This window comes from Mesoplodon densirostris, chromosome 5 (assembly GCF_025265405.1).
Source record: "Mesoplodon densirostris isolate mMesDen1 chromosome 5, mMesDen1 primary haplotype, whole genome shotgun sequence".
Classification (NCBI taxonomy): Eukaryota; Metazoa; Chordata; class Mammalia; order Artiodactyla; family Ziphiidae; genus Mesoplodon; species Mesoplodon densirostris.
The window spans coordinates 62,336,999-62,362,432 of NC_082665.1; positions in this window are offsets into that span (position 1 = coordinate 62,336,999).

Sequence of the window (25,434 nt, forward strand, 5' to 3'; positions counted from 1 at the left end):
GAATTTTAAGAATTCTTTTTATATTTTGCATACAAGATCTTTACTATATATGTGTTTTATGAACATTTCATGCTAGTCTGTGACTTGTCTTTTTTTTTTTTTTTTTTTTTTTTGTGGTACACGGTCCTCTCACTGTTTTGGCCTCTCCCGTTGCGGAGCACAGGCTCCAGACACGCAGGCTCAGTGGCCATCGCTCATGGGCCCAGCCGCTCCGCAGCGTGTGGGATCTCCACGGACCGAGGAACAAACCCGTGTCCCCTGCATCGGCAGGCGGACTCTTAACCACTGTGCCACCAGGGAAGCCCCTGTGACTTGTCTTTTCATTCTGTTAACAGTGTCTTTCACAGAGCAGAAGTATTTTAATTTCTATAAAATCCAGCTTATTATTTTTCTCTTTAATGGATCCTGCTTTTGTTGTTGTATCTAAAAACTCATCACCAAACCCGATGTCACCTAGGTTTTCTCTTATGTGTTTTTCTAGAAATTTTATAGTTCTGAATATTACATTTAAGTGTATGATCATTTTGAGTTAATTTTTTATGAAAGTGTAAGGTCTGTGTCTAGGTTAATTTTTTTTTTTTTTTTTTTGCAAATAAACATCCAATTGTTCAACACCATTTGTTGAAATTCACTTCTTTTTCTTAGTTTCATAAGGTGGAAACATGGACTACTAATTTTTGATCTTTTTCTTTTCAAACATAAGATTTAATGCTATAAATTTCCCTCTATTTACTGCTTTCACTGCATTCCACACATTTAGATAAGTTATATTTTCATTTAGTTAAAAATATGTTTAAATATCTCTTGAGATTTCTTCTTTGACCTATGTGTTATTTAGCAGTGTGTTGTTTAATCTCCAAGTATTTTGAGATTTTCCAGATATCTTTCTGTTATTGATTTCTATGTTAATTCAATTAAGATCTGAGAACATACTTAGTGTGATTTCTAGGCTTTTAAACTTGTCAAGGTGTGCATTATGGCCCCAAATGTGTTCTGTCTTGGTGAATTTTCCATATAAACTCAAGAAGAATGTGTATTATGATGTTGTTGGATCAAGAATTCCATAAATGTCAATTAGATCAAGTTGATTGATAGTGCTGTTTGAGTCAACTCTATCCTTACTGATTATCTGCCTCTGAAAGAGAGGGGTTGACTCTCTCGCTAGAATCATGGACTTGTCATTCCTCCTTCTAGTTCTATCAAATTTCCTCATAATTTTGACACTCTGTTAGTTGCATACACCTTAATGATTGTTATGTCTTCTTGACATAATAATCTTGTTATGTCTTCCTTTATCATTATATAATGCTTCTATTTATCACTGATAAGCTTCCTTTGCTTAAAGTCTAATTTATCTGAAATTAATATAGCTACTCCCACATTCTTATTCTTTCTTCATCCCTTTACTTTTAACTTATTTGTGTCTTTATACTTAAAGTGGATTTCTTGTAGAGTACATGTATCATCGGGGCTTGTTTTTAATCTGCTATGATGATCCCTGTCTTTTTTTTTTTTTTTTTTTTTTTGCTGTACGCGGGCCTCTCACTGTTGTGGCCTCTCCCGTTGTGGAGCACAGGCTCTGGATGTGCAGGCTCAGCGGCCATGGCTCAAGGGCCCAGCCACTCCACAGCATGTGGGATCTTCCCAGACTGGGGCACGAACCCGTGTCCCCTGCATTAGCAGGCGGACTCTCAACCACTGCGCCACCAGGGAAGCCCGATCCCTGTCTTTAATTGATGTACTTAGACCAACTTTCTTTTAAAAATATAGTTTGAGCCTTGCAGCTCTTTCAGCTTTAATCCACTGTTATTACACTGAAGCCCTGTGTATATGTGGTAATATGGAGTGGAGAAGGAGAATTATTCTATAATCTTATAATTAAATTTCAGACTTTTAGTGGGCCTGTGTCAATGGGCTGTGACCTTCACAAGTATTTCTTCACTGTTACCCCTCCAAACCTTCTTACCTTCCCCACCCCACCTTTACATAAGACAGGAAGAGTAGAGGGAGTTGGGGAAATGTCCCTCCCCTGGCTGAAATATGGCTTCTTTTTTCACTGGAGAGCAGGCCTTTGTTATGGAAAATGTTCTAGACATATTTCCAAATTGTCACTTTTCTCTTCCCCTTGCCAGAGAAATGAAGTGATTTTTTTCTTGCCTCTTTACCTTGAAAACCTGGTGGGGTTCCTTGAGGTGCAAACCCATTAAAATATGCCCCCCCACCCCTAAAACTGTAGCTTCCAGGAGTTTCTCACTCTTTTGATAGTCCACACTCAGCCTCCAGCATTTCATCAAAATTACCCTTTGAGCATTTGTATCATCAACTGACTCCAGAGGCTCCTACTCCAGGTAAGATGATATGTTATTCTCCATATTTGCTTGTCTCTCTAGATTTCAGGGTGAGTGTTTGCCCTGTGACTTTGATAGACCTGCCCAAGACAAGTTATCAATTTTAATTTTTTTCAGTTTTTTTTAATGCTCTAAGGATGGAAATGACAGTTTCCAAGCTCTTCCAAGCTTATGTATGAGCTCTACTCCATTTTTGTATCCCTGAAAGACTCCAGCAGTGTCTTATATTAGTGTTTATTGAATGACTGAATTTACAGATAAAATAAACCAGGTTTATGTACAGCTGAACAAAATTTTTCAGTTTCTCAAAAGTTGCTTATTAGTATAAAAGTTAGAAGACATGGGAAAAAAGAATGTGGAATAACCATGATTCTCTATTATATTCAAAACTTATTTTGTGTGATTTCAATTAAAAAACAAATATACAAGGTAAAAACTGGATAATTTTTTAGAAAAATAATTTTTAATATTGCTAAACAAATATTCACTTACATTCTTGTTTTCAAAACTTTAAACAATGCACAAGCATATAGATTACAATGTGAAAATATCTCTTTGACCACAGCTTGCTTCCCACTCACCTATTAAGAATGGTTTTATTTTGTTTTAATATTTTCAAAATCTTTCTATGTAATTAGATACAAGTCTCCCTCAACTGCTCTTTCATTTGACAAATATTTATTGTGCACCTGTCATATGCCAGTACTGTTCTAGGTGCTAGGAACGTAGCAGTGAGCAAGACAAAGTTCCTACCTTTATAGGTCTTCTAGAATACTGAGAGATACTGATAATAAACATAAATAAATGGATATATAATGTAATGTCAGAAAGTGATAAATTTTATGAAGAAATTAAAACAAGAGTGGTCAAGAAAGACCTTATTCTTCTTTACATTTTTTATGCCCTTGTAATTACTCAGGTAATAATACATCAGTATACCCTTATATATCAGTATACTTATTATCAACCATAGCTTAATAGAATTGGAATATAATTTCTAGATTTTTGTTAAAATACCTATATCTAGCTCATCTTTATTTTTTGTCTCATTTATTGATTATTTAATTCATTTCACAAATATTCCTCAAAAGCCTACCATTTGCCAGGCACTGTTATATATGTTGAGGAACTAAAGATAGAGCTATACATGGGGATGGTAGCTAGATGTGAAAATTCAGATTTTAGAGAAGCACTTGACACTTCTCTATTTCAAGATATTCATATATTATCTTAAGTCATTCTTTTATTATAGCCTACTGCCAATGTACTTATACATGGTTTTCAACTCCCTCTCTCAGATTGCCTATTCCTTCCTTCCACAAAGCAAAAGCAGAAAAAAAAAGGAGAAAGACAGAAAGAAAGAAAGGGGGGGAGGAGGGAGAGAGAGAGAGGAAGGACAGAAGAAAGGGCAAGGTATAATGTCTATACAGAGAATATGACTTGTCCCAGGGCCAGATTGTCTCTAATCAGAAGATGAAAATACTTATTCTAACAAAGAACAAAACAACCCCTGCCCCAGTCCTACCTCTTTGTATCTGGAAGCTGTTACAATTTATTTTATATGGAGAGTACTTACTTTTTTCTCTTGTCTCTTTTACAAATTGCTTCATTAAGAATGTTTTTGAACAAAGTGGCTTTTGAAAGAGTCTATATCTCATACAGTCCAAATTAAAGAAGTTTTCTTAAAAGAGACTTAGCTTCATTTCATGATAATAGCATGTAACATTAAATGCAGGGGAGCAAATCCAAACTCCCCAAAAATAAAATACTGAAAATGTTAAAGAAGCCAAAATAAGATAATAAGACACTGGGGAAAGAATATAGAATAAACAATATGCCTTTTCTATTATTTTCAAAACTCTATTTTGTAGCAGGGGCTAGAAGGAGGCGAGAAATGAGGAATTGTTGCTCAAAGTGTATAAGGTTTAAGTTATGCAAGATAAATAAGTTCTAGAGATTTGCTGTACAGCATAGTACCTATAGTTAACAATACAGTGTTGTGTAGTTGTATACTTTAAAATATGTTAAGAGAATAGACCTCATGTTAAGTGTTCTTACATATCCTCCCTCCCAACACACATGCACAAGTCCAAGGAAATGTCTGGAGGTGATGGATATGTTTAGTACCTTGATTGTGGTTTAGTACCTTGGTATCATGGTGCATGTGTATATCTAAACTCATCAATATATATACATTAAATATGTGCAAATTTTTGTAAGTTAATTATACCTCAATATAATTTAAAAGACTCAGTTTGTATGTTTTGAATTAGAAAAAACACATAAATTTAAAACTGAACACTTCTTTTTTAAATATAAAAGATTCAGCATAATGTCAAATATTTGTGAAAATGGCCAAATAATTGATAAAATGTTTTGAAGACATAGTCTGTGTTTAATTAAAGTGCCTCAATTGATATTCTCAAGAGTCCTGCAGAATGAGTGTTTTATTGTTGCACTGTCTCTCAGATATTGAAGCAGTGGATAAGAGAGAACCAAGGTACCACCCAGTAAATGGCAGTAATGATGCCCATCCTTTGTCTTTTGTGTCCCCATTCCATTATCTTTCTATTAGATCATTCTGTTTCATTGACTCATCTGAGGTCATACGGTTTGTGGAAGCTCTGAAGACAAAGCAGGCTAAATACAGTGACATCTTACAGACAGTCAATTAGATGCATACACAGTCAACCTAAGCAATTTAGGAATAAAATTCCCTCTCTTTTCTCTCTCTCAATGATTTGTTTTTCCTGAGTCACTGCTCATAGTGTTCCTCTCACTTGGGTTTATTCATTTCTTCTGGCCATCTATCCTCAAATCTCTCCTTTGCCTTGAGGCTTTTTTCAAATATTTTTGTAATAGTGTAAAACTGAAAAGGGCCCAAGTATGTGAATAAGTAAATGATATTTTAACTTAAGAAACATATTCAACATCCATTCATGATAAAACCTCTTAGAAAAATAAGAATAGAGAGGAACTTCTTCAACTTAATAAAAAGCATTTACAGAAAAAGCCCACAGCTACCATTATATCTAATGGTGAAAGACTGAATGCCTTCCCCCCAAGATCAAGAACAAGGTAAGTATGTCCACTTTCACCACTCTTTTTTTTTTTTTTTTTTTTGTGGTACACGGGCCTCTCACTGTTGTGGCGTCTCTCGTTGGGGAGCACGGGCTCCAGACGTGCAGGCTCAGCGGCCATGGCTCACGGGCCCAGCCGCTCCGCGGCATGTGGGATCTTCCCGGACCGGGGCACGAACCCATGTCCCCTGCATCGGCAGACGGACTCTCAACCACTGCGCCACCAGGGAAGCCCCACCACTCTTAATTCAAGTGCTAGAAGTTCTATCCAGGGCATTATGACAAGAAAAGTAAATTAAGGGAATACAGATCAGAAAGGAAGAGATAAAACTGCCCCTATTTGCAGATGGCATAATTATCTATGTAGAAAATCCCAAGGAATCTATCAAAAAACAAACAAACAAAACTCTAGCTCTAAGTGATTTCAGCAAGGTCACAGAATACAGAAAAATATGTTAAATCAATTGTATTTCTGTATGTTAGCAATGAACATGTGGACACTGAAATTTAAAATGCAACATCATTTATAATTGCTCAAAAACCAGTATTCTTGTGGTGCAAATCTATGAAAACATGAACAGGACATATATGATGAAAACTTTGTGAAAGAAATGAAAGAAGATTAAATAAATGGAGAGACATACCTGTTCATGGATTGGAAAACTTAATATAGCAAAGATGTCAATTCTTCCCCCAACTGATTTACAGGTTTAATGTAATTTTTATCAGAACCTCAGTTACACTTTTTGGGGATATAGACAAAAGTACTCAAAGATTTACATGGAAAAACAAAAGAAGTAGAATAGATAAAAGAAGAAGAAAGAAGGAGGAATCAGTCTACCCAATTTCAAGATTTATTATATAGCAACAGTAATCAAAACTGTGTGACATTGGTAGAAGGATAGATACACAGATCAATGGACAATAGAAAACCCAAATATACCTACAAACCTAAGCCCACATAATTTTTGACAATAGTACAAAAGCAATTTAAAGCAAGAAAGATGGCCTTTTCAACAAATGTGCTGGAGCAACTGGACATCCATAGCCAAAAAGCAAAATAAAACAACAACAAAAAACCCCAGAAAACCTAATATAAGTCTCACACCTTATGAAAAATTTAACTAAGAGACATCCCAGGGGCTTCCCTGGTGGCGCAGTGGTTGAGAGTCTGCCTGCCGATGCAGGGGACACGGGTTCGTGCCCCGGTCCGGGAAGATCCCACATGCCATGGAGCAGCTGGGCCCATGAGCTATGGCCACTGAGCCTGTGCATCCGGAGCCTGTGCTCCACAATGGGAGAGGCCACAACAGTGAGAGGCCCGCGTACAGAAAAAAAAAAAAAAAAAAAAAAAAAGACATCCCAGACTTAAATGTTAGATGCAAAGCTGTAAATCTTTAAGAATAAACATCTTGAAAATCTTCAAGATCTAGGGCTAGGCAGAGTTCCTGGACTTGACACCAAGACATGAACCATAAAAGAACAGAAGAATCAATAAGTTATACTTCATCAAAATTTTAAAATATTTGCTCTGCAAGAGACTGTTAAGTGGATGAAAAGACATATTACAGAGTGAAAGAAAATATTTGCAAATCACATTTTGTCATGTAGTATCTAGAATACACAGGGAATTCTCAAATTTGAACAATCTGAAAGAGAACAATTAGTTCACTTAGTTCACAATTAGTTCAATTAGAACATGGGCAAAAGACATGAAAAGACATTTTACCAAGGTTTTCACATGGTGGCAGATAAGCACATAAAAAGATGTTCAGCATCGTTAGCCATTATGGAAATGCAAATTAAAACCACAGTGAGGTATCACTACATATCTATTAGAATAGCTAAAGTCAAATATGGTGGCAAAACGAAACGCTAGCAAGGATGTGAAAAACCCGGATCATTCATGCATTGCTGGTGGGAATATAAAATGCTATAGTCACTCAGTTTGGCAGTTCCTGTAAAAACTAAACATGCAACTACTTTGTGACCCAGATATTGCCCACTTGGGTGTTTATCTCAGAGAAGTAAAGACATGTTCACATAAAAACCTGTACACCAATGTGTATTGTGGCTTTACTTGTAATAGCCCGAACTGGAAACAACCCAGATGGTGAATGGTTAAACAAACTGTGGTAAAGCCATACCATGGAATACTACTCAGCAATATAAAGGAATGGAAATATTCTGTATCAGTATTCTGGTTGTGATATTGTACCATAGTTTTGCAAGATGTTAGACTCGAGGAAAACTGGGCAAAGGGAACACAGGATCTCTCTATATTATTTCTGGCAACTTCCTTTAACTCTCCAAATATCTCAGAATAAAAGTTTCCTTAAAAAATCATAGGCCTTCCCTGGTGGCGCAGTGGTTGGGAGTCCGCCTGACGATGCAGGGGGCGTGGGTTCATGCCCCGGTCCGGGAGGATCCCACGTGCCGCGGAACAGCTGGGTCCGTGAGCCATGGCCGCTGAGCCTGCGCGTCCGGAGCCTGTGCTCCGCAGCAGGAGAGGCTACAGCAGTGAGAGGCCCGCGTACTGCAAAAAAAAAAAAAAAAAAAATCATGGAACATATACATATGTGTGTGTGTCTGTGTAGTATGTATAGATATGCATACTACACAGACAGTTCTCCCTCTAAGCCCTTTAAATGTTAAGTAGACCTAACTTAAATTTTATTGTGTTGTTATCTAACATTATATGTTCTATACTTACATTCCCAACTATAAACTTCTTGAGGTGACACATGAAGTGTCAGGTAGCACAGTACTGAATACTTAATAGGCATTCAATAAACATTTTATGGAATCATCTAAATATTTGCTGCAACAATTCCCCTTGGTTTACCAGCATAGACAACACACAACTGCAGACTTATTTACTCTCAGTTCCTTTAACTGCTTTGAAGTTTGGCAGCATTTGACATTTTTGGCCTCTTCTTCCTCAAAATTCTCTTTTTTCTTAACTTCTTTGACCAGTCTTCTTTTGATTCCCCTAGTTGTTTCATATGTCTTATGACTCATTCTCTGATACTTCATCTTTCCAAACTCTAAATATAAATGTTATCTTATTTTATTTAGCTTCTTTCTTTTTTTCCTCTCTAATTTCCACTTATAATTTCAACCATGTTTCTGATTTTTTTTTATTAAGACACTTTTATGGATGGCTTCTTAATTTTCAGTTCCAGGCTATACCTAAGCTCCTAAACTCTAATTCTTGACTGTGTGATAAACATTGCCATCTGAATTGCCCTTGACACTTCTAACTCAACATTCCCCATACAGAACATATCTTTCTTTCCCCTTATCTCATTACATACATCTCACCCTTGTCCTGTGCTCCCTATTTCTTATAAAGACCCCACCAGCATCAGTGATATAAAGTCTATATGTTCATTATAGCCAATAAAACTTTCAAACATTGTACCAGGAAACTGGCCATCTCTTTTCCATGCTGGAGAGGACCTCTCTTCAGGCTACTTCTTGGTCTCCCCACTGAGATTATGAACATGAGCTTTAGAGATACCTAACTGATTTTAAGACAAAGCCTGTATTTCTTCCCACTTATATTGGACCTCTAATGCCCCACCTCACATCACATTGCCCCACACATTTACTCCAGCCATTGCTACAGTAACCAGCTGCACAAAGGTATAAGCTAACAGCATCTCAGGTCAGCTCCACCACATTTCTTATTTCCTGATATGGGGCTCCTAGGCCCATGGGGCTACCTGCAGAACCTGCTCAGACATTCTGACACACACACAGAGAAGTGGGACAAACTTTGAGTAATAGGGGATGAAAAATTGGGAGCTTATGAGTAAATACCTATCTCTTCCCTGTCAGGCAGGCATTTCTGAGACCTATTCTCCATGAATCCTCAAAGACAGTTGGATCAGCCCCAGTTGTCCATAGCATTGACCTACACAGTCACACAACCTTGTAGTTAAGATGAGGTCGTGCTGAGGGTGGGCCTCTAAAGCAATATGATTTATATCCTTATAAAAAGGGGAAATTTGGACACAGACAGCACACAGGAAGTACACCATGTAAAGATGAAGGCAGAGATTAGGGTGATGTTTCTATAACCCAAGGAAAGCTAAATATCATTAGCAACCCACCAGAAGCCAGGAGAGAGGCATGGAACAGGTTTCTCCCTCATAGCCCTTAGAAGGGACTAACCCTGCTCACCAGCACATTGATTTTGGACTCCTAGTCACCAGAACTATGAGAGAATAAGTTTCTGTTGTTTAATCCATCTGGTTTATGGTACTTAGTTTTAGGAAACTAATATACTAGTAACTAGGTGCCAACTAAGAAAGCCAAGAGGGGGAACCCAACTGAGGTGAAGACAAAAGTAGAGACAGGGGACAGTGTTTTCATTTTAGGCATATATGAGTCATTAAAAGAGAAACGTAGAGACATGAGTGCAAATTGGATTTTTTGTGTGATAGAGCAAGAAACATGGCTCCCATTAATTTAGCTGGAAAAGAAAGCATTATGTGAAAAGGGCAAAACTCATCCTCTGCATGTAACTAATGAATCTGCACTTGAAAAAGCGTGCTCACTCCTTTAAGCCTTAGATGGATGGAGAAGAACCAATTAGGTAAATTGAGTGAAATTCAGATAAGGAATTTATGAGAATGGAAGATTGGCTTTAGCAAAGATGAAAGGAAAGAAATGTACTTGACTAGGCTAAGTGATGATTAAGTGGAATTTGATGATAAGGGACACATATTTTATTTTTATTTTTTATTTTTTGTGATACACGGGCCTCTCACTGCTGTGGCCTCTCCCGTTGTGGAGCACAGGCTCCAGACGTGCAGGCTCAGCAGCCATGGCTCACGGGCCCAGCCGCTCCGCGGCATGTGGGATCCTCCCGGACCGGGGCACGAACCCATGTCCCCTGCATCGGCAGGCGGACTCTCAACCACTGCGCCACCAGGGAAGCCCGGGACACATATTTTAAAGGTGAAGCTTCAAAGTAGAAATAACCAGATGCAAAGAGAAAGATGCATGCATTGTACCAGTTTATTATAAATACAGGGAAATATTTTTGAAATATGGAGGTGGGAGTAAATATGTTAATTTGTTAATAAGACAACAAAGTGAGAAACCATAAGAGTAAAATGAACAAATTGGATAACAGAAAAATTTGAGTCTGGAATTAAAAAAATCATTTGCCTTAAAAATACTAAAGGAGAAACAAAAATAAGAAAAGCATTTTATTACATATGACTGATAAATGATTAATATCAAAAATTTATAAGTGCTCCTATTAGAAAAAAAGTTATGTCAATTTATAAAACAGAAAAATTTTTTGAAAAGTTAATATATTAATGTAGATATATAAATAACTAACAGACAGTTGAAAAGGTACTCAAAGTCACTAATTACCAAAACATGCAAATTAAAAGTATAAGATATTTTCTCTTTTCACATTGAAAAGTTTTTGGAGATCTAAAATACTTAATGTTGATGAAGATACAGGGAAACCAGTACTTTTGTACACTAGTGAAGCGATTAAAATGGGTCTAGCCTTTTTCAGCCAATTTCAAAATTATTTTCAAAAATTTAAATATGCATATATTTTGTTTCAAAGTCAACTTGTAGGAATTCATCCTGCAGTAATGCTACCAAAAGTTATTAAAGAAATGCATACCATAGTATTTTACTGCACAATTGTTCAGGTAATGCAAAATTAGAAGCAACCTAAATGGCACTATTAATAGAGAAATAGTTAAATAAGTGGTGATGGTCATAACATAGAGTATCTGTGGCCATTAGAAAAAATGAGGTAGATTCCTGTGCAATTATTGTGACCTAGGAACATGCCTGTGACATTTTCTTAAGTTCAAAAAAAGGGAATGACAAGATGGTATTAATCATATGAATCTTTTTTTTTAGTAAGCAGGCACATCTTTATTCATCAAAAAGCCTTAACAATGCTTATCTCTGGTAGGTTAATATTATTAATGACTTGTACTTTCACTTTGCACATATCTGTAACTTTTGAAATGTTTTGAATTTGAATGTATTTCTTTTATAATCAAACTTTTAAACAAATGGATAAAAGAAACCCTAGTTAAGAAAAACAAAAAACATAAAAGGGGAGATGCTCCAGGAATATATTTTTGAAAGGTAGGAGAAAAATACTTGTTGAGAAAATGCTCATAGATATGGGATGCATCTGGCAGGTGTGACACTCCATCTAGTTAGCATCGTTTCTTAAAAGATCAGCAAATTCATGATGGAATTTTAGCTTAATAAATTAGGTACAATATATCTTTGGAATTTATGGATTTAATGTTTAGTGTTTCCATTGAAACTTTATGATGTAAAGTAATTTTTCATTTTTCCAAGGCATAAACTTGAGTTAGGTGCTGAAAAGCTAGTTTGAGGAATACAAGCCATTTAGCTAGGAGCAAAGTTTACAAATGGGCAAGGATCTTCATTTCAACAAGGCTTTGGTTTTTTTTTTTTCTAATTGCATATCCTGTAGCTATACTGTACCACTTATCTGTAAAGTAATAAAATCTCACTTTGTGAAAAAATGACCAGTAAAGGAAAAGAAAGGCATTTTCAGATGTGGATATTCACTCAAGAACCTCATGTTATGTTAGTGTACAAGCCTTTAGACATAGGAAAAGACCATATTATCTGTGTTTGTGTAGCACCTGCCTTCCCTTCCACCTACTTCTGGTGAAAGGTCCTTTTCTCCCTGACAGCACATGTGAGCACATGCTCAAGATTTGGACAGTTGATCAGAACACCTTTTTTTTTCCTGGTCACAGTCATTATGTAAGGCTTGAAATAGTCAGAATCTGTCTTAGATTGGGTCCCCCAGGAGTAGACCCTGAGATGAGGAGTGCTATGAAATGATTTATTAGGAAATAGTCCAAGAGACATCTAGAGAAAAGTTAGAGAGGAAGGGAGTGATATTGGAAAGGAAGAACACCAAGCAAGGCTGTGATGTCAAGCAAGATCCTACAAAGGATATTGTGTCAGGGGTCCCCAAGACCACTCCCAGGTTTGATGATTCACTAGGAGGATTCACAGGACTCAGCATATAATCGTGCTCATGGCTATGATTTATTACAGTGAAAGGATACAAAGCAAAATGAGCAAAGAAAAAAGGTGTGTAGGGTGAGGCTCAGAGGAAACCAGGCATAAGCTATCTTGAATCATCTTCTACTGGAGTCACACAGGACACTCAATTTCCCCCATAAATGAGTTGTGACAACAAATATGAAATGTTGCCAACCAGGGAAGTTCATTAGAGGCTCAGTGCCCAAGGCTTTTGTTGGGGGCTGGTCACATAGGCACCCTCAGCCTGGCACTTACCAAAGTTCCAAACTCCCAGAAGGAAAGCTGGTGTTCAGCATGAACCATATTGTTTGTACAGTTTAGGTACAGTGACTCTTATCAGAGAATGGTGGAAACCCTTCTGAAATCCAAGTTCCCAGATGCCTACCAAGGGCCAACCTTTCAAGTGGACTTTTTAAGGTTAGCAGTTTCAGTCCTTGATATGTTAACTCTTTCCTACACAGATACCTTTGGTTCAATCCCATAGGAAAGCTCTGAAAGCTGTGTAGGCTACACCTGACTTTTGGGTAAAGGAACTAAAGACATAAATTTCCAGACACTTCTAGCAATCTGTGTGGGCAGGTCAAGCTGGTTCCAACTGTCTGAGGGCAAGTCCTCCAACAAAGAGATGCAGATGTTGGCTGTTGAGAGTGACAGCCCACTGGGAGACATGTGCATAAAAAATAGTCCTGACCCTGAGGGGATATGGGTGAAGTTCTGACAGCATCTGCTACAGTGGTCCTTCCTGGGATTGTATATACTGAACCAGTGATAGAGAAATCATCCTCTTGAGATAGGCAAGCTGGCACATGAGCCTAATGCTGCCTGTAGGTATATTCTCCACCTGCTGGGGAAGACCCTTCCGCAGTAGCTGAGAATGGAATCTGCACTCAGAGAAAAGCAGAGAGAAGATGAGGATAGAAAATCCTAATAGTGTTTCAAGTTCTACTTGAAACCATCTCTAACATCAGTCCTACTAGTGGTCCTCTTTTTTTTCCTTCCAGTTTTATTGACTGGAAAAGTGTTTGAGGGGTACAGCATAATGATTTGACTTATATACATCATGAAATGATTAACACGATATTTAGTGAACATCCACCATCTCATATAGATACAAAATAAAAGAAAAAGAAAAACAACCTGTTTTCCTTGTGATGAGAACTCTTAGGATTTACTCTGAACAACTGTCTTAAAACAACAGCAGATATAATTGTATTATCATGTTGTACATTACATCTTTAGTACTTATTTATTTGGAACCATTCCCCCCTCCCCACAACTCCCCACCTCTGGTAACCACAAATCTGATCTCTTTTTCTATGAGTTTGTTTTTTGAAGCATAATTGACCTACAACACTATGCTAGTTCCTGATGCACAAACATAGTGATTTGATATTGCTATACATTACAAAATGACACCATGTAAGTCTAATTACCATCTGTCACCATACAAAGTTATTACAGTACTATTCACAATATTCCCTATGCTGTACATTGTGTCCTCGTGACTTATTTATTTTATAACTGGAGGTTTCTACCTCTTAATCTCCTTCACCTATTTCTCTCATGGCTTCAACCCTCTACCATGGATCCTCTTATCTTAGCCTGTAGCACATCTCCTTAATTTAGCCTTTTACAGCTTGCAACCATTCTAGAGAGTCCTGTTAAAAATACTCTGTACATTATCTATTGCATCTCGCAGATCATGGATACCGGATTCAGAGATATTTGATAGTAAACTTTATTTCCTTTTTTTTTTTTTTTTTTTTTTTGCGGTACGAGGACCTCTCACTGTTGTGGCCTCTCCCATTGCGGAGCACAGGCTCCAGACACGCAGGATCAGCGGCCATGGCTCACGGGCCCAGCCGCTCCACGGCATGTGGGATCTTCCTGGACCGGGGCACAAACCCATGTCCCCTGCATCGGCAGGTGGACTCTCAACCACTGCGCTACCAGGGAAGCCCATTTATTTCCTTTTAAAGTTAGGAACTTAGATTTGTGGATTCCATGTTAGGTATTTACTAAAACAGATTTTGACAAACTACAGCCAAATCTACCACTCCTGCCCTCCTTCTCTCAAGTACCCCTCCTAGTCTGTTTTGTAGGACCACAAGAAAGAACGGTTTTTACATTTTTAAATGGTTGAGGGAAAAAATTAAAAGAATATTTTGTGATACATAAAAATCATATGTAATTCAGCTTTCAGTTTTTATAAATAATGTTTTTAATTTCATGAATAAAATATGTGTGGAAATTTGTTCTCTTTCATGTCATATGAGTACCTACATAATAGTCTTGATTTTGCCTCTTGGTCAACAAAGCCTGAAATATTTATTATCTGGACCTTTTCAAAAATGTTTGTTAATCCCCACCTGAGAACAATGGAAGAGGAAAATTGACTAACCCTTCTTTGGGGAAGGGACCATTTGTTATTATATATTTTTTAATAATCATGTATAATAGTACTTAGAAAACTTCTCTGAAAGTAGAAACATGGAAGACATTGAACTGACAAAACTGGATAGTATTTGATATCCTACTCTGATAATGGCAGATGGAGGAGTAGCTTAATGATAGTGACCAACCATCACTAAATGATGACTACAGTGACTGAAGACAATTAATACTGCTATCTTCTTGCCCTTCAAGGCATAGTAAGGTGAAGGGGAATTGATGAACCTCTTCCTTGTGATTAGGTTTTGAAGAGTCAATTGAGGACTTACATGAGGTATCCAAATCTAAGATACTGACAACTCAAAAATCAGAGGTTCAAGTGTATTAATTAGCTCATATTTTAAAAAGCAGATACATCTCTGAAAATACTAAGCTTCTCAGTCATTCATGCCCAATATGCATGGTTTTCACCATGATAATCAGATTACTTTTTGTTTAGCTGTTGCAGGGAATGGCTGGTATAAGCAAAGGAAGAAAAGATGGGAAAAAAAGAAAATGTGATCTTGGATCCTGAAAAACTTTGGAAGAGGGTGACACTGTGTGTGCCACTCCACTGGGTGGATTTTTATTTTTGTCAGCCTGAGAACTGTCCCCTAAGAGTAAGAAAGAGGAAAAATAGTTAACTTGAAGATGTGGGAGAAAGTGTGGGAGAAGATGTGGAGGATACCAAGGAAATTTGTTTCATTTCACAATTTTATCTAAGGACCAGATCTCCTTATATACCTATGTTATGCTGCCTGCATATAATTAGGAAATCAGTAGGGAGATATTATTACATTAATTTTGATGTTGAAGATACTTTAATAGGCAAGTTGTATATGGAATAATTTAAGTTTTATCATATACAGATATTTCCTAATACTTTTTCTGTGGTTGCATCATGTCCTTTCCTAAGGGATTACTTGAGACTAATAATCATTTATAAAGCAATACTGTGACACTGTTTTCAAGGAGAATCTCTTAGCAATATGAATGAAGATGGAGGCCAAGCTGGTGAATGAAGATAAACCATAAGCCCACTGACTCCTGTCCTCTCAGCCACCCACTGGGAGGAGTTCCTCGTGATCCACCACAAGGAGGAGATCTAGACGAGTTTCTCAAAGTGCTCTCCTCAGCTTAGTGAAACTTATTAATTGGAATTACTTGAGAAATTCGTTAAGTCTTAGATTCAAGTTCCAAATTTGGGGATTCTATGTAGTATGTTCAATACATATGTATGAAGAACCAACTATTTTGTCTTCACTGTGCTCCACCTTAGATAAAATGGTAAGCAAAATGGGAGAGAGCTTACCCTCATGGTACCATCATCTACCTGTGCGCATGACCCTCCAGTCTCCCGTAACTCATTAATATCCAGCATTAGTATGTGTTCATTCTTTAATGCATGCTTATTGTTATCTTCATTCCCACCTAGGATAGATCTAATAAATTTAAAAATTATGAAATTGGGTTCATCAGATTGAAGACAGATACCTTTTATAATAATAACAACTAACTTTAAAGAACACTTATTAAGGGGCAGGCCCTATGCTAAGTGCTAAGTTTGCCTGCATTATTTCATATATTCCTCTCAACAACTTTATGTGGTAGGTAGTATATTTTTCCATTTTATAAATGAAGAAACAGCAGCTTAGAGAAGTTAAGTAACTTGCCCAAGGTCACATCATAAGTGAGCTGTGTTTCAAAACAATTCTTGACTCTCTCAAGTCTGAGTTCTTAACCACTGAGATATAACATCTTTCTATAAACCACCGATTATTGCCAGATAATAATTGGTTATCACACAACTGTCTGTCTTATAAGAAGGTTAGAATCAGCCAATAGATACATTGACTAGGCAAAGTAATTCCACCTAGAAGGAAAAAGCAAAACCTGGTGAGGTAGAAATGGTATGGGTGTTGGTAGAGTAGCATGTTCACAATGAAGAGACTTTCTTGGCCAGCAGTGACTCCACATTGGAGTCATGGAAACCAAAATCAGGTAGATCAATGCCATATGTGAAAAATCTTGAAAGCCATTTACAGGAGTTTGAATTTAATGCAGCAGACAATGTAGTATTATGAAAGTTCTTAAACTAATGCAGTCGCTTACAGGATGCATTGGAGTAGATTAAAATTGCTCTGTGGTTTTGAGGCATGGTGTTTGGCAGAGATAGAAAGTGCCTCATAGTAGGAGGAGAGAAGGGAAAATTAGTAGGTAAACTTTAAGTGTATTGAAATTAAAGTAAATTTAAGATGTCATTGGCTGGTTATCCAAGTAAACACGTTCCATAGACAGTTTGAATTAAGATATTGTTTTTTCACTGAGCAGCACTGGGATTGGCAATTGCAGTCTATATATAGGGATGTTCATTGGAGAGGAGAAGATGGAATAAGTGTCAGTGAAGAAGAGCAGACGCCAAGATAATAGCTTTGATGGAAACCCACAGTTTGGTCATGGGAGGAGGGAGAAAAGCCAACAAAGGAAACAGAAGAATCATTCATTAAGGTTGGAGAACAAAGGAGTACAATGTCCTGGAAACCAAGAGAAGGCCAAGAATGAAGAAGCAGGTAGTGGACAGTGTCAAAAGTCATAAAGAGGCTGAAAAAAACATTCAGGTGGATGAAACCTGAGGAGAGATTGGAGATCAATGGTGACACTTGAGAAAGAATTCAATAAGGTAGAAAAGGTAGGAACAGATTTCAGGGAATACTTAGGCAGGTATGTGAGTGAAGGCAATTAACATGAGTCCTAGCTTGAGAACTTTGGCACTAAAAATGAGAGAAATTGAACTATTCCAGCATAACACACCCTTGATTTCATAATAAAAGACAATAGAAAAGTGAGATTCATCTAAGAAAACTTCACTTACCAGCTGCATTTGCTGGAGCCTCTATTGTTTTCTTGTGGCAGAAAAGACAGTGGTAGAAATTTGGCTTTTTAATAATGATTAGTGAAAAACACAATTCTCTATTTCTATGTTGCCTTTCCATCAGTATTAACTTTACATTTTCCTTAACTTGTCATCTTCTGTGCTGGCAGTAGGAGAAAAAAAAACATGCTAATCTACTGAGATAAAAGTGAAATTTTCAAGACTGTCGATGTACATGATTCCTCTCCTGACTTTTCATTGGCAACAGAGTTTCTAATGTTCAAGGACAAGAGGAATCAGACCGCAGGGTGCCCGCCAGCTCTCCAGAGGACAGAAACCCACTTTTGCATGCATATAAATGAGTCCTGAAGTAGGTTGTGAGATAAGAAGTGGTATAATGTAATAGAGTGCTACACTGCAAAGGGGCCTGGACTCTCCTGATGGAGGGGGAAGGTAGATGCTGTATGGCTGGAGTAGATAATGACCTTAGAAAAGAATCTTTCCAATCTTTCACAGGCATGATGTATTTTCCCTGAGTGCTGTGCCAAGATGGCACGTTGTTTAATTGTGTAAAATATAAAACCGAACAGCTCCTTTCCTCTCACCTTCCAAAAATGCTTACGCTTGCAAGGGGAAATTTTGGCATCAGTTTCCATTCATTTCAAAGGATTAAAAAAAGTCTAATGTGGAGATATATTGATCTTTTGAAAGGTCAGCAGCAGATTCATAGTTCAAGGTACTACTTCTGAATAGCCAAAATGCTAAGTAACGGGAGGAACAACAGGATGAAACAAGGGAAAAAAAACACGGAGAAATGCCCCATGTAAAATCAACTACCTTTTATTGTCTTTGTTCCTAAAGAACAATATAACATAGTGTATGTGTGTATACACATACACAACGTTATCATCATTTACATTAAGGTTAGAGTTCAGACAACTAATTCAGTGATTGCAAGGAATAATTAGAAATATATTTCAGTTTTGTGGTGTAACAAAGTTAGGAAAAAAGAGAGACATACAGAGAAGGGCAAGGGAGGTGGAAAAAGAGAGAAGAAAGCGATAAAAATGGAGTGAAGGGGATATAAAGAAGAAACTTAAGGAAAATGAGGGTGAGAGAGAAAGAGAGAGGAAGAAAGGGGTATGTATTCATTGAGTACTTCCTGTATTCCCAGAACCGCATAAAGAGCTAAGAGAGAGGGAGGATGGCAGAGCAATGGAAAAGAAGTCCTGACGAATCGTCTCTACATTCTGAGATGATTGTGCTGGTTGGCAATCTGCCCTTTTTTACTCACCCACTGTTCTTTTCCTGGTTAGGTGCACCAAAATAGGTGTGCCTGCTTGTCATCATACTTTAAAATCAGGACTAGATCACTAGCAGTTTAGATTAGTCCTTTCAGAGTTTGCAATAATACATCTTCTTATTTTATTTTCAAAGTTCAAAGTAAATTTTTGAAATAAAGTTTTAGTTTCCTTTGGGATCTTTGAGGTTTCTTCTTAATCTATGAAGGAATGACTGCATTTTAGAGGCCGACTTTGGAACCTCAGTGTGTCGTTGCACAAGGTGCTGCAGGAGGAAGTCGTTTGACATTCAAAAAGCAAGATATTGCATTTTAACACCTCTGATGGTTTATTTTTGGAATCAGCTATTATTTTATTATGGTGAGCTCTTCCGGCTCCTTGTACATTCAAGTCACCTCACTCTTTTCGTGCTTTTGGTATGTCTCAGTGAGAAATACCTCACTGGATCCATCCCTCCATCTGTTCCTTTCTCCCTCCTTTCTACCTTCAGTAATGCCCACTATAGTGCATAGCTCTTTAGTTGCTTCTCTTGAACAGTGTCTCAGGATTCCAGGGAAAGCATATTGATCTCTGACCTGCCTCACCTAAGTAACCTCATATGAAACTTGGACAAAATCCATCAATGTGCTTCACATCACCTGTCAACTCTAGCCCAGTTACTGAAAATCAATGTACATTTTACCTGGTTCTTTCTAAAACGGTTTCATTCAGGCTGACCACAAATTTCTGAGATATTAAATACATTTTAATATATATTTAAATATATACTCCCCCTTTTAAAGTTACTGTCTTACAAGTTCCACAAGTATAAGGATTTTGGTTTCTACTAGACAAATTCCCCAAGGTATGATAAATATGTGTTGTTTTTATCTCTGCACAGTACTGAATTGATATAACACTAAAGGTCTCTGAAATGACTTCCTTAGAAATTGGATGTATATGTAACAGTGCATTCAGTACATTGCATGTATTTATATATACGTGTAGGCTTTTATGGCTGACTTCTTCATAACCACTAAGAGCTACCACAGCAGCTTTGAACTGTAAACTCTTGGCTACTAAAGTAGCACATTGTTTTTCAAATATTCTCAATATATGAGGGCTCTTCCATATTATCTTAAAGTGAATTTTTTTTGGCTGTACCAAGTGGCAGGCATGTGAGATCTCCAACCAGGGGATCGAAACCATGCCCCCCTGCAGTGGAAGCATGGAATCCTAACCACTGGACCGCCAGGGAACTCCCATAAGGTGAAATTTTTTTTTTAAATATGGCTGTTTCTCAACTGTGGCCTCTCCCTCTGCCATTATTTTGCTCTCTGGGGAGTAGTTTAGATTCTTATAGCTGATGAAACCTTTGACTCGATGGTCTTCCTTTGTGACAGCTCTAGTGCTATTGAACTGAATTGTAGCATATAGGTTTTACAGAGGTTGTAGTTGTCACCTTCAAGGAAATGATCAAAAACAAAGGGTAAAGGACAGCAAGCATTTAGGAATTGTTAGGAGAACTTTGACATTACAAAGGGCTTCATAAACATCTCTGTAGTCTTGCAGGGTTGACACATATTTATAGGTAAGGTGGTCAGAAGAAACCTTGTATAGGCCTGAAGTGACTTCAGGAGCAGTTTCCACTGAAAGATGAAGAGACCATATCTCCACAGGGACTAAATTATAATGATGTACTCTAACTCTCTTTAGGTTAGTGCCGACTAAGTTAGCCCTTGCATTTCCAAAAAAGCATTCTCCATTCTACATAGATTATACCTTTAATGTAGAAATTGGCAAACTATGATGTGCCAGGCAAATCCAGTCTGCCACCTATTTTTGTAAATAAAGGGGTTTTTTTGTTTGTTTTCTGTTTTAATTTTTATTACTGTTCAGAAAACTTAATCCAAATGGTGTTAACTGAGGCACCAATTAACTTTTGACCCAGTAGGAAAAGATGCGATATAAAACTAGAACAAAATCAAATACACGAAGCACTTACATACATAAGTAACATTCAAAAGCAAGCTAATTGTAAAATGTCTCAAAATTCTACTATTACATTATAAAGTCACAACTAATATAAATCTAATAAATGTAGCTGGATCTTTTTCTTTTTTTTAATTTTTGAATTTTATATTATTTATTTTTTTATACAGCAGGTTCTTATTAGTCATCAGTTTTATACACATCAGTGTATACATGTCATCTTAATCTCCCAATTCATCACACCACCACCCATCCCCCCGCCACTTTCCCCTCTTGGTGTCCATACATTTGTTCTCTACATCTCTGTCTCAATTTCTGCCCTGCAAACCGGTTCATCTGTACCATTTTTCTAGGTTCCATATATATGCGTTAATATACGATATTTGTTTTTCTGTTTCTGACTTACTTCACTCTGTATGACAGTCTCTAGATCCATCCACGTCTCTACAAATAACCCAAATTTGTTCCTTTTTATGGCTGAGTAATATTCCATTGTATATATGTACCACATCTTCTTTATCCATTCATCTATTGATAGGCATTTAGGTTGCTTCCATAACCTGGCTATTGTATATAATGCTGCAATGAACTTTGGGGTGCATGTGTCTTTTTGAATTATGGTTTTCTCTGGGTATATGCCCAGGAGTGGGATTGCTGGATCATATGGTAATTCTATTTTTAGTTTTTTAAGGAATCTCCATAGTGGCTGTATCAATTTACATTCCCACCAACAGTGCAAGAGGGTTCCCTTTTCTCCACACCCTCTCCAGCATTTGTTGTTTGTAGATTGTCTGGTGACGCCCATTCTAACTGGTGTGAGGGGATACCTCATTGTAGTTTTGATTTGCATTTCTCTAATAATTAGTGATGTTGAGCAGTTTCTCATGTGCTTCTTTGCCATCTGTATGTCTTCTTTGGAGAAATGTCTATTTAGGTTTTCTGCCTATTTTTGAATTGGCTTGTTTGTTTTTTTAATATTGAGTTGCATGAACTATTTATATATTTTGGAGATTAATCCTTTGTCTGTTGATTCGTTTGCAAATATTTTCTCCCATTCTGAGGGTGGCCTTTTTGTCTTGTTTATGGTTTCCTTTGCTGTGCAAAAGCTTTTAAGTTTCATTATGTCCCATTTTTTTTATTTTTGTTTTATTTCCATTACTCTAGGAGGTGGATCAAAAACGATCTTGCTGTGATTTATGTCAAAGAGTGTCCTTCCTATGTTTTCCTCTAAGAGATTTACAGTGTCCAGTCTTACATTTAGATCTCTAATCCATTTTGAGTTTATTTTTCTGTATGGTGTTAGGGAGTGTTCTAATTTCATTCTTCTACATGTAGCTGTCCAGTTTTCCCAGCACCACTTATTGAAGAGACAGTCTTTTCTCCATTGTATATCCTTGCCTCCTTTGTCATAGATTAGTTGACCATAGGTGCGTGAGTTTATCTCTGGGCTTTCTATCTTCTTCCATTGATCTATGTTTCTGTTTTTGTGCCAGTACCGTATTGTCTTGATTACTGTAGCTTTATAGTGTAGTCTGAAGTCAGGGAGTCTGATTCCTCCAGCTCCATTTTCTTTTTCCCTCAAGACTGCTTTGGCTATTTGGGGTCTTTTGTGTCTCCATATGAATTTTAAGCCTTTTTGTTCTAGTTCCATAAAAAATGCCATTGGTAATTTGATAGGGATTGCATTGAATCTGTAGATTGCTTTGGGTAGTATAGTCATTTTCACAAAATTGATTCTTCCAATCCAGGAACATGGTATATCTCTCCATCTGTTGGTATCACCTTTAATTTCTTTCATCAGTGTCTTATAGTTTTCTGCATACAGGTCTTTTGTCTCCCTAGGTAGGTTTATTCCTAGGTATTTTATTCTGTTGGTTGCAATGGTAAATCGGAGTGTTTCCTTAATTTCTCTTTCAGACTTTTCATTAGTGTATAGGAATGCAAGAGATTTCTGTGCATAAATTTTGTATCCTGTAACTTTACCAAATTCATTGATTAGCTTTAGTAGTTTTCTGGTAGAATCTTTAGGATTCTCTATGTATAGTATCATGTCATCTGCAAACAGTGACACTTTTACTTCTTCTTTTCCAATTTGGATTCCTTTTATTTCTTTTTCTTCTCTGATTGCCATGGCTAGGACTTACAAAGCTATGTTGAATAATAGTGGCAAGAGTGGACATCCTTGTCTTGTTCCTAATCTTAGAGGAAATGCCTTCAGTTTTTCACCATTGAGAATGATGTTTGCTGTGAGCTTGTCGTATATGGCCTTTATTATGTTGAGGTAGGTTCCCTCTATGCCCACTTTCTGGAGAGTTTTTATCATAAATGGGTGTTGAATTTTGTCAAAAAGTTTTTCTGCATCTATTGAGATGATCATATGGTTTTTATTCTTCAATTTTGTTAATATGGTTTATCACATTGATTGATTTGTGTATATTGAAGAATCCTTGCATTCCTGCGATAAAGCCCACTTGATCATGGTATATGATGTTTTTAATATGTTGTTGGATTCTGTTTCTAGTATTCTGTTGAGGATTTTTGCATCAGTATTCATCAGTGACATTGGTCTGTAATTTTCTTTTTTTGTAGTATCTTTGTCTGGTTTTGGTATCAGGGTGACAGTGGCCTCATAGAATGAGTTTGGGAGTGTTCCTTCCTCTGCAATTTCTTGGAAGAGTTTGAGAAGGATGGGTGTTAGCTCTTCTCTAAATGTTTGACAGAATTCACCTGTGAAGCCATCTGGTCCCAGACTTTTGTTTGTTGGAAGATTTTTAATCACACTTTCAGTTTCATTCCTTGTGATTGGTCTGTTCATATTTTCTGTTTCTTCCTGGTTCAGTCTTGGAAGGTTATACTTTTCTAGGAATTTGTCCATTTCTTCCAGGTTGTCCATTTTATTAGCATAGAGTTGCTTATAGTAGTCTCTTAGGATGCTTTATATTTCTGCAGTGTCTGTTGTGACTTCTTTTTCATTTCGAATTTTATTGATTTGAGTCCTCTCCCTCTTTCTCTTGATGAGTCTGGCTAATGGCTTATCAATATTGTTTACCTTCTCAAAGAACCAGCTTTTAGTTTTATTGATCTTTGCTATTGTTTTCTTTGTTTCTATCTCATTTATTTCTGCTCTTATCTTTATGATTTCTTTACATTTGCTAACTTTGGGTTTTGTTTGTTCTTCTTTCTCTAGTTCCTTTAGGTGTAAGGTTAGATTGTTTATTTGAGATTTTTGCTGTTTTTTGAGGTAGGCTTGTATAGCTATAAACTTCCCTCTTAGAACTGCTTTTGCTGCATATCATAGGTTTTGGATCATTGTGTTATCATTGTCATTTGTCTCTAGGTAGTTATTGATTTCCTCTTGGATTTCTTCACTGATCTCTTGGTTATTTAGTAATGTACTGTTTAGCCTCCATGTGTTTGTGTTTTTTATGTTTTTTTCCCTGTAATTCAGTTCTAATCTCATAGCATTGTCGTCAGAAAAGATGCTTGATATGATTTCAATTTTCTTAAATTTACTGAGGCTTGATTTGTGACCCAAGAAGTGATCTATCCTAGAGAATGTTCCGTGTGCACTTGAGAAGCAAGGGTAATCTGCTGTTTTTGGATGGAATGTCCTATAAATATCAATTAAATCTCTCTGGTCTATTGTGCCATTTAAAACTTCTGTTTCCTTATTTATTTTCATTTTAGATGATCTGTCCATTGGTGTCAGTGAGGTGTTAAAGTCCCCCACTATTATTGTGTTACTGTTGATTTCCTCTGTTATAGCTGTTAGCAGCTGCCTTATGTATTGAGATTCTCCTATGTTGGGTGCATATATATTTATAATTGCTATATCTTCTTCTTGGATTGATCCCTTGATCATTATGTAGTGTCCTTCCTTGTCTCTTGTAACATTCTTTATTTTAAAGTCTATTTTATTTGCTATGAGTATTGCTACTCCAGCTTTCTTTTGATTTCCATTTGCATGGAATATCTTTTTCCATCCCCTCACTTTCAGTTTGAATGTGTCCCTAGGTCTGAAGTGGGTCTCTTGTAGACAGCATATATATGGGTCTTGTTTTTGTATCCAATTAGCAAGCCTGTGTCATTTGGTGGGAGCATTTAATCCATTCACGTTTAAGGTAATTATCGATATGTATGTTCCTTTGACCATGTTCTTAATTGTTTTGGGTTTGTTTCCGTAGGTCCTTTTGTTCTCTTGTACTTCCCACTTAGAGAAGTTCCTTTAACATTTGTTGTAGAGCTGGTTTGGTGGTGCTGAATTCTCTTAGCTTTTGCTTGTCTGTAAAGGTTTTGATTTCTCTGTGGAATCTGAATGGGATTCTTGCCAGGTAGAGTAATCTTGG